Source organism: Salvelinus alpinus, chromosome 1, assembly GCF_045679555.1.
Source record: "Salvelinus alpinus chromosome 1, SLU_Salpinus.1, whole genome shotgun sequence".
In the NCBI taxonomy this organism is placed as follows: Eukaryota; Metazoa; Chordata; class Actinopteri; order Salmoniformes; family Salmonidae; genus Salvelinus; species Salvelinus alpinus.
Genome location: NC_092086.1, coordinates 33,056,325 through 33,071,887, shown reverse-complemented (window position 1 = coordinate 33,071,887; position 15,563 = coordinate 33,056,325).

The window sequence follows — 15,563 nt, the reverse complement described above, 5'->3', positions numbered from 1 at the left end:
AGAGAGAGAGAGAGAGAGAGAGAGAGAGAGAGAGAGAGAGAGAGAGAGAGAGAGAGAGAGAGAGAGAGAGAGAGAGAGAGAGAGAGAGAGAGAGAGAGAGAGAGAGAGAGAGAGAGAGAGAGAGAGAGAGAGAGAGAGAGAGAGAGAGAGAGAGAGAGGTCATGTAGTTGTCATGGAACCCTAAAGAGCAGTGATCAACAAAATGACTAGAAAATACATTTATTTCCATGACAGCATTAAAAGCAATTTTGGATTGACCAATGTAGATATTTTCAAAAACATGCAACTTAAAATGTATATTTTACCGAATCTTTTGGACGTCAGAGTAATGTTGAGGGAATCCTATTTGTGATATACAAAACCTTGCAGAGAGCCTTTCCAACTATCCAATCTCTTTAAAAAAAAAAAAACTATTGGATCCAAGACTTAAAAAGAACTGATATTGGCACAAGTTGGAGGAAATGTTGGAACATAACTAACTACATTACCGTTAACAAAAATGTATGCTTAATCCAGTATAAACTAAACTAATGTATAGAATGTATTAAGAGACAACATTCACAAATTCTACAGCTCAATGGCAGAGTCTTGTAAATCTAACAATGACTCAATAATACATGCCTTCTGGGAATGCTCTAAAGTCCTAAAGTTTTCAGTCTGCATATTTCAAGACATGGCATATGAGGGTGCAATGAGGTACTCAATGGGTTGGACTATACTTTTTTGGTCAATCATCTTGAAAAAACATATATTTAAAAACTGGAAATCAACCAATCCTCCATTGTTAACACAATGGAAAGGTGAAATGCTTTATTATTTAAATGTTGAAAGTGCGTGGGCGACGGAGAGAAACAAAGTGGTGCAGTTTGAGGCGAGAGTGAGGCGAGAGTGATGCGAGAGAGTGATGCGCGCTGGAGATGGGGCTGTGAGCATGTGTGTCTGGGCAGGTGTGATGTAATGGATGTTTTGTAATGTTGTTGTTTGTATGTGTATGTTTTGTGTTGTAAAAAATAAAAAACCATACTAAATAATTATTTTACACACCTTCCTAATCTTGATTTGCACCCCGTTTTGCTCTCAGAACAGCCTGAATTCGTCAGGGCATGGACTCTACAATGTGTAGAAAGCATTCCACAGGGGTGCTGGCCAATCTTGATCCAATGCTTCCCACAGTTGGGTCAAGTTGGCTGGATGTCCTTTGGGTGGTGGACCATTCTTGATACACACAGGAAACTAATCAGCGTGAAAAACCCAGCAGCGTTGCAGTTCTTGACACACTCAAACTGGTGCACCTGGCACCTACTACCGTACCCCATTCAAAGGCACTTAAATCTTTTGTCTTGCACATTCACCTTCTGAATGACACACATACACAATACATGTCTCAATTGTCTCAAGGCCTAAAATCATTCATGAACCTGTCTCCTCCCCTTCATCTACACTGATTGAAGTGGATTTAACAGGTGGCATCAATAAGGGAGCATAGCTTTCAGCTGGATTCACCTGGTCAGTCTATGTCATAGAAAGAGCAGGTGTTCCTAATGTTTTGTACATTCAGTGTATATACTAACTAATGCTAATGGGTCCTTACCTCCCATCTTATAACTCTTAGCTCCCAATAGGGTCTCTTCATAAAAGTATAGCTCTTTTTAATTTGGGTCTTGGGGTGAGGACATTTGGGTGATGGGTGGGGACGGCCATCTGGAATACGTCAGTGTCCCTCGCTCCTAAACAATAGCACAGGCATGGAGCTCTGGTGACCTGTGGACCTAGTGGTGACAGACAACTGACATGGCATGGCCTTGACTGGTTTCATTCTGGTGTCTAGGGAGGAGCAGCAGTTTTACTGTACTGTGACCTTGGTGTGACTAGAATCTGACCTGGGCAAGACTAATGGTGCCAACAATGGATCAAAGAATTCATCAAGATTCCTAGTGTGGGTCTGTAGTCCTGGTCCTGGTCAGTCCCTGGATGGGAGACCAGATGCTGCTGGAAGTGGTGTTGGAGGGCCAGTAGGAGGCACTCTTTCCTCTGGTCTAAAAAAAAAATATCCCAATGCCCCAGGGCAGTGATTGGGGACACTGCCCTGTGTAGGGTGCCGTCTTTCGGATGGGACGTTAAACGGGTGTCCTGACTCTCTGAGGTCATTAAAGATCCCATGGCACTTATCGTAAGAGTAGGGGTGTTAACCCCGGTGTCCTGGCTAAATTCCCAATCTGGCCCTCAAACCATCATGGTCACCTAATAATCCCCAGTTTATAATTGGCTCATTCATCCCCCTCCTCTCCCCTGTAACTATTCCCCAGGTCGTTGCTGCAAATGAGAACGTGTTCTCAGTCAACTTACCTGGTAAAATAACGGTAAAATAAATAAAATAAAAGTAGTACGTACTGCCCTTAGGCGCCAAGGATTCTTATGGTAGTGATGAGTGAACTCTGGCTAAGTTACACCGTCAAATGATACTGTGAACTAATGCAGAGAAAAGGAATGTGATTAAAGAGATGCAGTTTTGAGATATTTGAGCAGGTGGGGCCTGAAAAACATTTTGATAACCTACCATTTATCCCTTACAAAATAATCACTGCCAATAATTAATCTAGTGTAGCTCATTTCCCCACATAACTTTCTTACAATACATAAAAACAAAAAGAATAGCTTAGTGGGCAGATGTATTTCCTCACACCTACAATGAGTATGTACACAAAGCCTTTGTTTTAGATAATGTAGTTCTTATACATAGGATTACAATAGTATTTAGCCTGCTGTACATGTTCTGGATGCTACTAGAGAAGAAGTGGAGCACAGATGTATAAATGGTCCACCACAGACTTTATTCAGAGCTGACGTTAAAGCCAGTCTGTAAGGCATCTAGGTGTAGCAGGTAAGGTGGAGTAGGGTGCAGGACAGAGAGATGAGTGAATCACGTAACTTTACTCAAAACAACAAATATTCCAAGAAGGAAAATATACAAGCTCACAAATACAGACCAACTTACAACGTACAAACACGCACAAAACCATGGAGGAACCAGAGGGATAAATAAGGAACATAATTATGGGAATGGAAGCCAGGTGTGTACAATGAAGACAAAACAAATGGAAAATGAAAAGTGGATCGGTGGCGGATAGAAAACCGCTGAACGCCGCCCGAACAAGAAGAGGGACCAACTTCGGCGAAAGTCGTGACAGTACCCCCCCCCCCCTTGACGCTCGGCTCCAGCAGCAGGAACACCCGGCGGACGAGGCGCAGGGCGATCCGGGTGGAGACGGTGAAACTCCCGCAGCAACGAAGGGTCCAGGATATCCTCCACCGGCACCCAGCATCTCTCCTCCGGACCGTACCCCTCCCACTCCACGAGGTACCGAAGGCCTCTCGCCCGACGCCTTGAGTCCATGATGGCTCGAAAAGCATACGCCGGGGTCCCCTCGATGTGCAGAGGGGGCGGAGGAACCTCCCGCGCCTCAGATTCCTGGAGTGGACCAGCCACCACCAGGGAGACACATGGAACGAGGGGTTAATACGGTAATCAAGGGGGAGCTGTAACCTGTAACAAACCTTGTTCAGTCTCCTCAGGACTTTAAATGGCCCCACAAACCGCGGACCCAGCTTCCGGCAGGGCAGGCAGAGGGGCAGATTTCGGGTCGAGAGCCAGACCGGTCCTCACTGCGGTGGCGGTCGGCGCTCGCCTTCTGCCGCCTTATGGCCCGTTGCAAATGCAAATGGGCGGCGTCCCAGGTCTCCTCCGAGCGCCTAAACCATTCATCCACCACAGGTGCCTCGATCTGGCTCTGATGCCATGGTGCCAGAACCGGCTGATAACCTAGTACGCACTGGAAGGGAGATAGGTTAGAGGAGGAGTGGCGGAGTGGCGGAGTGAGTTTTGGGCCATATCTTACCAGGGGATGAAAGCCGCCCACTCCCCCGGCCGGTCCTGGCAATAGGACCGCAGAAACCTACCCACATCCTGGTTAACTCTTTCCACCTGCCCGTTACTCTCGGGGTGAAAACCTGAGGTGAGGCTGACCGAGACCCCCAGACGTTCCATGAACGCCCTCCAGACCCTGGACGTGAACTGGGGACCCCGATCAGAAACTATGTCCTCAGGCACCCCGTAGTGCCGAAAGACGTGGGTGAACAGGGCCTCTGCAGTCTGTAGGGCCGTAGGGAGACCGGGCAAAGGAAGGAGACGGCAGGACTTAGAAAACCGATCCACAACAACCAGGATCGTAGTGTTTCCTTGTGACGGAGGAAGATCGATGCCAGGATGACCAGAGGAGGGTGACGTGTGGGCCCAATAGATCAGACGGTCGCGGACAGCAGACGGAACGTACAGACGCCCAGCTGGACACTGGGTGGGAGTGGGCTCTGTACGTAACACCCGCTCGATGTCCGCGTCCAGCTCCCACACCACCAGTGCCACCAGGCAAGAAGCCGGAAGTATGGGAGTGGGATCCATGGGCCGCTCCTCTGTGTCATACATCCGGGACAGTGCGTCTGCCTTAGTGTTTCCATCTCCACCCCTGACGTGGAAATGCGGTACCCTAAGAAGGAGACGGACTGTTGAAAGAACAGACATTTCTCAGCCTTGACGTACAGGTCCTGCTCCAACAGTCGACCAAGCACCTTGCGCACCAGGGACACATGCTCAGCGCGTGTAGCGAAGTATATCAGAATGTCGTCGATATACACCACTACACCCTGCCCGTGCAGGCCGCGGAAAATCTTGTCTACAAATGCCCGGAAGACTGATGGAGCATTCATCAACCCGTACGGCATGACGAGGTACTCATAGTGTGCAGAGGTGGTACTAAATGCCATCTTCCACTCGTCACCCTCCCAGATACGCACCAGATTGTAAGCGCTCCTGAGATCCAATTTTGTGAAGAAGCGCGCCCTGTGCATTGACTCTATTGCACTGGCTATGAGAGGCAGCGGGTAGCTGTCCCTCACAGTGATCTGATTGATACCTCAAAAGTCAATACACGGGCGCAGACCTCCATCCTTTTTTTCACAAAAAAGAAACTCGAGGAGGCAGGTGAAGTGGAAGGCCGAATGTATCCCTGCCCCAGAGATTCGGAGACATATGTTTCCATAGCCGCCGTCTCTTCCTGTGACAGAGGATACACATGATTCTTGGGAAGTGCTGCGTCTACCAGGAGATTTATTGCACAATCCCCCCGTCGATGGGGTGGTAGATGAGTCGCCTTCTTCTTACAGAAGGCGAAGCCAAATCGGCATATTCTGAGGGGATGTGGACGGTGGAGACCTGGTCTGGACTCTCCACCGTAGTCGCACCGATGGAAACACTTACACACCTCCCCGAGCACTTTCGTGACAATCCCTTGAGAGACCTCTGTTGCCACGAAATAGTGGGGTCATGATAGGCCAACCAGGGTAGGCCCAGCACCACGGGAAACGCAGGAGAATCAATAAGGAAGAAACTGATTCTCTCCTCATGACCCTCCTGCGTGATCATGCTTAGTGGAGCGGTGGCCTCCCTAATCAGCCCCGACCCTAATGGTCGACTATCTAAGGCGTGCACAGGGAAGGGCATATCAACAGGAACAATGGGGATACCTAAACTATGGGCAAATGAACGGTCAATAAAGTTCCCAGCTGCGCCTGAATCTACTAGTGCCTTATGCTGGGAATACGGGGGAAAACTCCGGAAATTCTATAAACACAAACATGTGAGCAACAGGGGGCTCTGGGTGAGTCTGCTGCCTACTCACCTGGGGTGACACGACAGTGCCCTGCCTGCTGCCTCGACTCCGGGAGGAACCCCCCCAGCACCGATTAGCAGTGTGCCCTCTGCGGCCACAGATGGTGCAGGGAATGGCCCCCCCTCCGGTCACCCTAAGAGCAGCACCTCCTAGCTTCATGGGTGTCAGAGCGGAGGTGCTGGGGGATGGAACTGACGGACCCCGATCTGGCCGTCCGCGGGTGGCCAGCAGGTTATCCAGCCGGATGGACAGGTCCACCAGCTGGTCGAAAGGTAGGGGTGGTGTCCCTGCAGGTCAGCTCCCGATGGACGTCCTCGCGCAGACTGCACCGGTAATGGTCGATCAGGGCCCTGTCATTCCATCCCGCGCCGGCGGCCAGGGTTCGGAAGTCCAAAGCAAAGTCTTGTGCGCTCCTCGTCCCCTGCCTTAGGTGAAACAAGCACTCCCCCGCCGCTCTACCCTCAGGCGGATGGTCGAAAACCGCCCGGAAGCGCATCGCCCTCTCCCCAAACGGCGTTGGCCCACTCCAGAGCCTTCCCGGATAGACAGGAGACGAGGGCGGACACTCTCTCGCGTCCCAAAGGAGCCGAGTGGACGGTTGCCAGGTAGAGCTCCAGCTGGAGTAGGAACCCCTGGCACCCGGCAGCCGTCCCATCATATTCCCTCAGGAGCGCGAGCCGAATCCCACTGGGACCAGGTGAAGGAGGGGTGGACAGCGGTGTGGGTTGTTGTGATGATGATGGGGGCGCTGGAAAACATCCTCTCTCCCATCGCTCCATTGTTTGCAGTGCTGCTGGACGCGCTCCTCTGCTAACAAAGGAGGGCTTTGTGCACCTGCTGACTCCATTTTCAGGGTGCGTGTTTCTGTAAGGCGTCTAGGTGTAGCAGGTAAGGCGGAGTCAGGCGCAGGACACAGAGATGAGTAATTCACGTAACTTTACTCAAAACAACAAATATTCCAAGAAGGAAAATATACAAGCTCACAAATACAGACCAACTTACAATGAACAAACATGCACAAAACCATGGGGGAACCAGAGGGTTAAATAAGGAACATAATTATGGGAATGGAAACCAGGTGTGTACAATGAAGACAAAAAAAATAGAAAATGAAAAGTGGATTGGTGGCGGCTAGAAAACCGGTGACGTCAACTGCCGAACGCCGCCCGAACAAGGAGAGGGACCAACTTCGGCGAAAGTCGTGACACTGACTGTGTGTCCCCACCATCCGCCTGAGGGTAGAGCGGCGGGGGAGCGCTTGTTTCACCTAAGGCAGGGGACGAGGAGCGCGCAAGACTTTGCTTTGGACTTCCGAACCCTGGCCGCCGGCGCAGGATGGAATGACAGGGCCCTGATCAACCATTACCGGTGCAGTCTGCGCGAGGACGTCCATCGGGAGCTGACCTGCAGGGACACCACCCCTACCTTTCGACCAGCTGGTGGACCTGTCCATCCGGCTGGATAACCTGCTGGCCACCCGCGGACGGCCAGATCGGGGTCCGTCAGTTCCATCCCCCAGCACCTCCGCTCTGACACCCATGAAGCTAGGAGGTGCTGCTCTTAGGGTGACCGGAGGGGGGGCCATTCCCTGCACCATCTGTGGCCGCAGAGGGCACACTGCTAATCGGTGCTGGGGGGGTTCCTCCGGGAGTCGAGGCAGCAGGCAGGGCACTGTCGTGTCACCCCAGGTGAGTAGGCAGCAGACTCACCCAGAGCCCCCTGTTGCTCACATGTTTGTGTTTATAGAATTTCCGGAGTTTTCCCCCGCATTCCCAGCATAAGGCACTAGTAGATTCAGGCGCAGCTGGGAACTTTATTGACCGTTCATTTGCCCATAGTTTAGGTATCCCCATTGTTCCTGTTGATATGCCCTTCCCTGTGCACGCCTTAGATAGTCGACCATTAGGGTCGGGGCTGATTAGGGAGGCCACCGCTTCACTAAGCATGATCACGCAGGAGGGTCATGAGGAGAGAATCAGTTTCTTCCTTATTGATTCTCCTGCGTTTCCCGTGGTGCTGGGCCTACCCTGGTTGGCCTATCAACTGGGCTACAGTACCAAGGAAAATCAACCTTTTCACTAAATACACGAAAACCCTAATTCATGTCAAAAGTTATATCAGATGCCATGTCAGATTAACGTTTACCCTTCTGTTTCACCCTTTGAGTTTACACTTCTTGCTTCATCATATTATCCCAAACTTAGAAAAATGGGCTTGTTCACCATAATAGCCTGACTGATTGTAATGCATAACCATTGGGCACAGACATCAGTTCAACGTCTAGTTTGGATTTACATTTGGTTGAGCTGTCAACTAACTTGAATTGAATGTGAATTCAACATGAAATCAACCACAAATGTCACCCTGTCATCGGATTTAGGTTAAAAGTTAGGTGGAAAAAATAAAAAAAATCCCTTACGTTGATTAATTTTTGCAAACCTAATCTGTTTTTTTGGTTGAAATGACATGGAAACAGCGTTGATTCAACCAGTTTTTGCCCAGTGTGTAAGTGGTTTGTCACTGATCTTGGAGTGGTTTTTATGGGTCAATGTACATTCACTTCACAGACCAGTTCATTCTGTCCCGAAGTTCCTCCTCTAGCCATTCAACACACACAATTCCACACAGTCCCTTTATATGCTAGCGAGCCAATCACAGGCCAATAGATATGATCTTGGCACGGTTCCAGCTCATCCTGTTGTCTCCTCACCCCTTTTCCTGTTCATGCAGAGGATGAATATATTAGACAAATGTTTGGGCTTTATTTCGGATCTATTTATTTTTTATTGTGTTTCTTCTAAAGGCTCAAACAATCGAGACAACCCTCAAACATGGGCTGCCTGTCTCAACTACTACCTGACCTGGACCAGACCAGAGGCCTGACTGGAGCCGGCGCAGCATTGGGAGAGGAAATGGTTGTGTTCATTAGGGCACACCCCATGAAAACCTTTTGCAAACGGAAAATGAAAACAAGTGTTTTTGACCCACATAGTCACATAAAATATAAAGAATATGACATACTGTTCCAATAACATAACATACGCAAACTGTTTTAGTTGGAGCAGAATCAATCAAAAGTCATTACAAGATATCAAAATGATCTAATATCTAGTGTAGATCATCTCTTCACAGCTCGCTCTGTGACTTCCTTGCTCTTTTACTCTACGCCAGCCTTTTATAAAGCAGAATATATTTAACTCAACCCTGAAAACCACCCTCTCATAACCACATCCCTTTATAAAACACAAGCTGTTGCTTTGCAACCAATGAAGTGTTGCGTTGCAAACATAAACAGAACTGTTGCATCATGTCAAGCATTACAGCAGCACCATCATATAGCTGATAAACTGCACTGCATAGATTATGTTTTGATGACTTTCTTGATGGAAAAAATATCTTACAATGAGAGCTCCTTGCCTGTCCACAATGGAAAGTGACACTCTAACACCAGTCTGAGGTGGTTGATCACAGCTTCAGAACTTTCACTAGTGTGTGAACAACGTGGTACTGTTGGCTATACAGTATGTAGGCAAAAGGGTACCGACCCTGGTCCCACTGTTAACCAGCCCCTGAATAGATAGCCTGGTCCCAGATCTGTTTGTGCCAATGGCGTGACAATGACCATAGGGGTTGGCAAGACAGCGCAAACAGATCTGGGACCTGGCTATTGAATAGATACCCTGATGGTGACATCATAGGTTCCATTTCCTGGCAGCTGTTTTAGGAACGCTGTAAAATCTGCTGCTTCCTGTGTCAGGGTATGGACAGTGAGGTAGAGAGACGTTGGTGAGGTATTTAAAAACAAACTTTTCAACTAAATCTTCTCATTGTATGAGAAGGCAAGAGAAGGCAGCCTGTCCTATTTGTGGCTGAGCAAACTTTTATTTTCGGAAATCATGAATTACATTTTTTATTTATAGAATTTTAACAATTGCGTTGAGTCTCTTTCACCCACTCTCCCCATCTAATCACTCACCCCTCCCTCCTCCTCCCCGTCTCTCTTTTCCATTCAGCTTTCAACGTCATTGCAACAGTTGGAAGGATAGGCCTCCATTAGAGTCCTGTCATTTGTTTTTATCTGCCAACACCGCTTCCCTCAGACACCATTTATAGGAGCCATAATGTATTCACTTGTCCAGGCATCTTGGTTAGACATTTACAAACCTCGCCATGTAACTCTGTGTTGTTGTTTTTGTCGCACTGCTTTGCTTTATCTTGGCCAGGTCGCAGTTGTAAATGAGAACTTGTTCTCAACTGGCCTACCTGGTTAAATAAAGGTTAAATAAAGAAATAAAATAAAATAAAAGATGAGATGGGAAACCTGGGATATTTTGAAAGGATAGTATGAGGCAGTATGGCTATAGGTTACGTATAGTATGACAGGCAGTATGGCTATAGGTTACGTATAGTATGACAGGCAGTATGGCTATAGGTTATGCATAGTATGACAGGCAGTATGGCTATAGGTTATGTATAGTATGACAGGCAGTATGGCTATAGGTTACCTATAGTAGGACAGGCAGTATGGCTATAGGTTACGTATAGTATGACAGGCAGTATGGCAATAGGTTATGTATAGTATGACAGGCAGTATGGCTATAGGTTACGTATAGTATGCCAGGCAGTATGGCTATAGGTTACGTATAGTATGACAGGCAGTATGGCTATAGGTTATGCATAGTATGACAGGCAGTATGGCTATAGGTTACGTATAGTATGACAGGCAGTATGGCTATAGGTTACGTATAGTATGACAGGCAGTATGGCTATAGGTTACGTATAGTATGACAGGCAGTATGGCTATAGGTTATGCATAGTATGACAGGCAGTATGGCTATAGGTTATGTATAGTATGACAGGCAGTATGGCTATAGGTTATGTATAGTATGACAGGCAGTATGGCTATAGGTTATGTTATGTATAGTATGACAGGCAGTATGGCTATAGGTTATGTATAGTATGACAGGCAGTATGGCCATAGGTTATGCATAGTATGACAGGCAGTATGGCTATAGGTTATGTTATGTATAGTATGCCAGGCAGTATGGCTATAGGTTATGTATAGTATGACAGGCAGTATGGCTATATGTTATGCATAGTATGACAGGCAGTATGGGTATAGGTTACCTATAGTATGACAGGCAGTATGGCTATAGGTTACGTATAGTATGACAGGCAGTATGGCTATAGGTTATGTATAGTATGACAGGCAGTATGGCTATAGGTTATGCATAGTATGACAGGCAGTATGGCTATAGGTTACCTATAGTATGACAGGCAGTATGGCTATAGGTTACGTATAGGATGACAGGCAGTATGGCTATAGGTTACGTATAGTATGACAGGCAGTATGGCTATAGGTTACGTATAGTATGACAGGCAGTATGGCTATAGGTTATGCATAGTATGACAGGCAGTATGGCTATAGGTTACGTATAGTATGACAGGCAGTATGGCTATAGGTTACGTATAGTATGACAGGCAGTATGGCTATAGGTTATGCATAGTATGACAGGCAGTATGGCTATAGGTTATGTTATGTATAGTATGCCAGGCAGTATGGCTATAGGTTATGTATAGTATGACAGGCAGTATGGCTATATGTTATGCATAGTATGACAGGCAGTATGGCTATAGGTTACCTATAGTATGACAAGCAGTATGGCTATAGGTTACGTATAGTATGACAGGCAGTATGGCTATAGGTTACGTATAGTATGACAGGCAGTATGGCTATAGGTTACGTATAGTATGACAGGCAGTATGGCTATAGGTTACGTATAGTATGACAGGCAGTATGGCTATAGGTTACGTATAGTATGACAGGCAGTATGGCTATAGGTTATGGATAGTATGACAGGCAGTATGGCTATAGGTTACGTATAGTATGACAGGCAGTATGGCTATAGGTTATGCATAGTATGACAGGCAGTATGGCTATAGGTTATGCATAGTATGACAGGCAGTATGGCTATAGGTTATGCATAGTAGGACAGGCAGTATGGCTATAGGCTACGTATAGTATGACAGGCAGTATGGCTATAGGTTACGTATAGTATGACAGGCAGTATGGCTATAGGTTACGTATAGTATGACAGGCAGTATGGCTATAGGTTACGTATAGTATGACAGGCAGTATGGCTATAGGTTACGTATAGTATGACAGGCAGTATGGCTATAGGTTATGCATAGTATGACAGGCAGTATGGCTATAGGTTATGTATAGTATGACAGGCAGTATGGCTATAGGTTACGTATAGTATGACAGGCAGTATGGCTATAGGTTACGTATAGTATGACAGGCAGTATGGCTATAGGTTATGTTATGTTTAGTATGACAGGCAGTACGGCTATAGGTTATGTATAGTATGACAGGCAGTATGGCCATAGGTTATGCATAGTATGACAGGCAGTATGGCTATAGGTTATGTTATGTATAGTATGCCAGGCAGTATGGCTATAGGTTATGTATAGTATGACAGGCAGTATGGCTATATGTTATGCATAGTATGACAGGCAGTATGGGTATAGGTTACCTATAGTATGACAGGCAGTATGGCTATATGTTATGTATAGTATGACAGGCAGTATGGCTATAGGTTATGTTATGTATAGTATGACAGGCAGTATGGCTATAGGTTATGTATAGTATGACAGGCAGTATGGCCATAGGTTATGCATAGTATGACAGGCAGTATGGCTATAGGTTATGTTATGTATAGTATGCCAGGCAGTATGGCTATAGGTTATGTATAGTATGACAGGCAGTATGGCTATATGTTATGCATAGTATGACAGGCAGTATGGGTATAGGTTACCTATAGTATGACAGGCAGTATGGCTATAGGTTACGTATAGTATGACAGGCAGTATGGCTATAGGTTATGTATAGTATGACAGGCAGTATGGCTATAGGTTATGCATAGTATGACAGGCAGTATGGCTATAGGTTACCTATAGTATGACAGGCAGTATGGCTATAGGTTACGTATAGGATGACAGGCAGTATGGCTATAGGTTACGTATAGTATGACAGGCAGTATGGCTATAGGTTACGTATAGTATGACAGGCAGTATGGCTATAGGTTATGCATAGTATGACAGGCAGTATGGCTATAGGTTACGTATAGTATGACAGGCAGTATGGCTATAGGTTACGTATAGTATGACAGGCAGTATGGCTATAGGTTATGCATAGTATGACAGGCAGTATGGCTATAGGTTATGTTATGTATAGTATGACAGGCAGTATGGCCATAGGTTATGCATAGTATGACAGGCAGTATGGCTATAGGTTATGTTATGTATAGTATGCCAGGCAGTATGGCTATAGGTTATGTATAGTATGACAGGCAGTATGGCTATATGTTATGCATAGTATGACAGGCAGTATGGCTATAGGTTACCTATAGTATGACAGGCAGTATGGCTATAGGTTACGTATAGTATGACAGGCAGTATGGCTATAGGTTACGTATAGTATGACAGGCAGTATGGCTATAGGTTACGTATAGTATGACAGGCAGTATGGCTATAGGTTACGTATAGTATGACAGGCAGTATGGCTATAGGTTACGTATAGTATGACAGGCAGTATGGCTATAGGTTATGGATAGTATGACAGGCAGTATGGCTATAGGTTACGTATAGTATGACAGGCAGTATGGCTATAGGTTATGCATAGTATGACAGGCAGTATGGCTATAGGTTATGCATAGTATGACAGGCAGTATGGCTATAGGTTATGCATAGTAGGACAGGCAGTATGGCTATAGGCTACGTATAGTATGACAGGCAGTATGGCTATAGGTTACGTATAGTATGACAGGCAGTATGGCTATAGGTTACGTATAGTATGACAGGCAGTATGGCTATAGGTTACTTATAGTATGACAGGCAGTATGGCTATAGGTTACGTATAGTATGACAGGCAGTATGGCTATAGGTTATGCATAGTATGACAGGCAGTATGGCTATAGGTTATGTATAGTATGACAGGCAGTATGGCTATAGGTTATGTATAGTATGACAGGCAGTATGGCTATAGGTTATGTTATGTTTAGTATGACAGGCAGTACGGCTATAGGTTATGTATAGTATGACAGGCAGTATGGCCATAGGTTATGCATAGTATGACAGGCAGTATGGCTATAGGTTATGTTATGTATAGTATGCCAGGCAGTATGGCTTTAGGTTATGTATAGTATGACAGGCAGTATGGCTATATGTTATGCATAGTATGACAGGCAGTATGGGTATAGGTTACCTATAGTATGACAGGCAGTATGGCTATAGGTTACGTATAGTATGACAGGCAGTATGGCTATAGGTGACGTATAGTATGACAGGCAGTATGGCTATAGGTTATGTATAGTATGACAGGCAGTATGGCTATAGGTTATGCATAGTATGACAGGCAGTATGGCTATAGGTTACCTATAGTATGACAGGCAGTATGGCTATAGGTTACGTATAGGATGACAGGCAGTATGGCTATAGGTTACGTATAGTATGACAGGCAGTATGGCTATAGGTTACTTATAGTATGACAGGCAGTATGGCTATAGTTTATGTATAGTATGACAGGCAGTATGGCTATAGGTTATGTATAGTATGACAGGCAGTATGGCTATAGGTTACGTATAGTATGACAGGCAGTATGGCTATAGGTTATGTATAGTATGACAGGCAGTATGGCTATAGGTTATGTTATGTATAGTATGACAGGCAGTATGGCTATAGGTTATGTTATGTATAGTATGCCAGGCAGTATGGCTATAGGTTACGTATAGTATGACAGGCAGTATGGCTATAGGTTACTTATAGTATGACAGGCAGTATGGCTATAGGTTACGTATAGGATGACAGGCAGTATGGCTATAGGTTACGTATAGTATGACAGGCAGTATGGCTATAGGTTACTTATAGTATGACAGGCAGTATGGCTATAGGTTACGTATAGGATGACAGGCAGTATGGCTATAGGTTACGTATAGTATGACAGGCAGTATGGCTATAGGTTACTTATAGTATGACAGGCAGTATGGCTATAGGTTATGCATAGTATGACAGGCAGTATGGCTATAGGTTACATATAGTATGACAGGCAGTATGGCTATAGGTTATGTTATGCATAGTATGACAGGCAGTATGGCTATAGGTTACGTATAGTATGACAGGCAGTATGGCTATAGGTTACGTATAGTATGACAGGCAGTATGGCTATAGGTTACGTATAGTATGACAGGCAGTAAGGCTATAGGTTATGCATAGTATGACAGGCAGTATGGCTATAGGTTATGTTATGTATAGTATGACAGGCAGTATGGCTATAGGTTATGTTATGCATAGTATGACAGGCAGTCTGGCTATAGGTTATGTTATGTATAGTATGCCAGGCAGTATGGCTATAGGTTATGTATAGTATGACAGGCAGTATGGCTATATGTTATGCATAGTATGACAGGCAGTATGGCTATAGGTTACCTATAGTATGACAGGCAGTATGGGTATAGGTTACGTATAGTATGACAGGCAGTATGGCTATAGGTTATGTATAGTATGACAGGCAGTATGGCTATAGGTTATGCATAGTATGACAGGCAGTATGGCTATAGGTTACGTATAGTATGACAGGCAGTATGGCTATAGGTTACGTATAGTATGACAGGCAGTATGGCTATAGGTTATGCATAGTATGACAGGCAGTATGGCTATAGGTTATGTTATGTATAGTATGACAGGCAGTATGGCTATAGGTTATGTTATGTATAGTATGACAGGCAGTATGGCTATAGGTTATATATAGTATGACAGGCAGTATGGCCATAGGTTATGCAT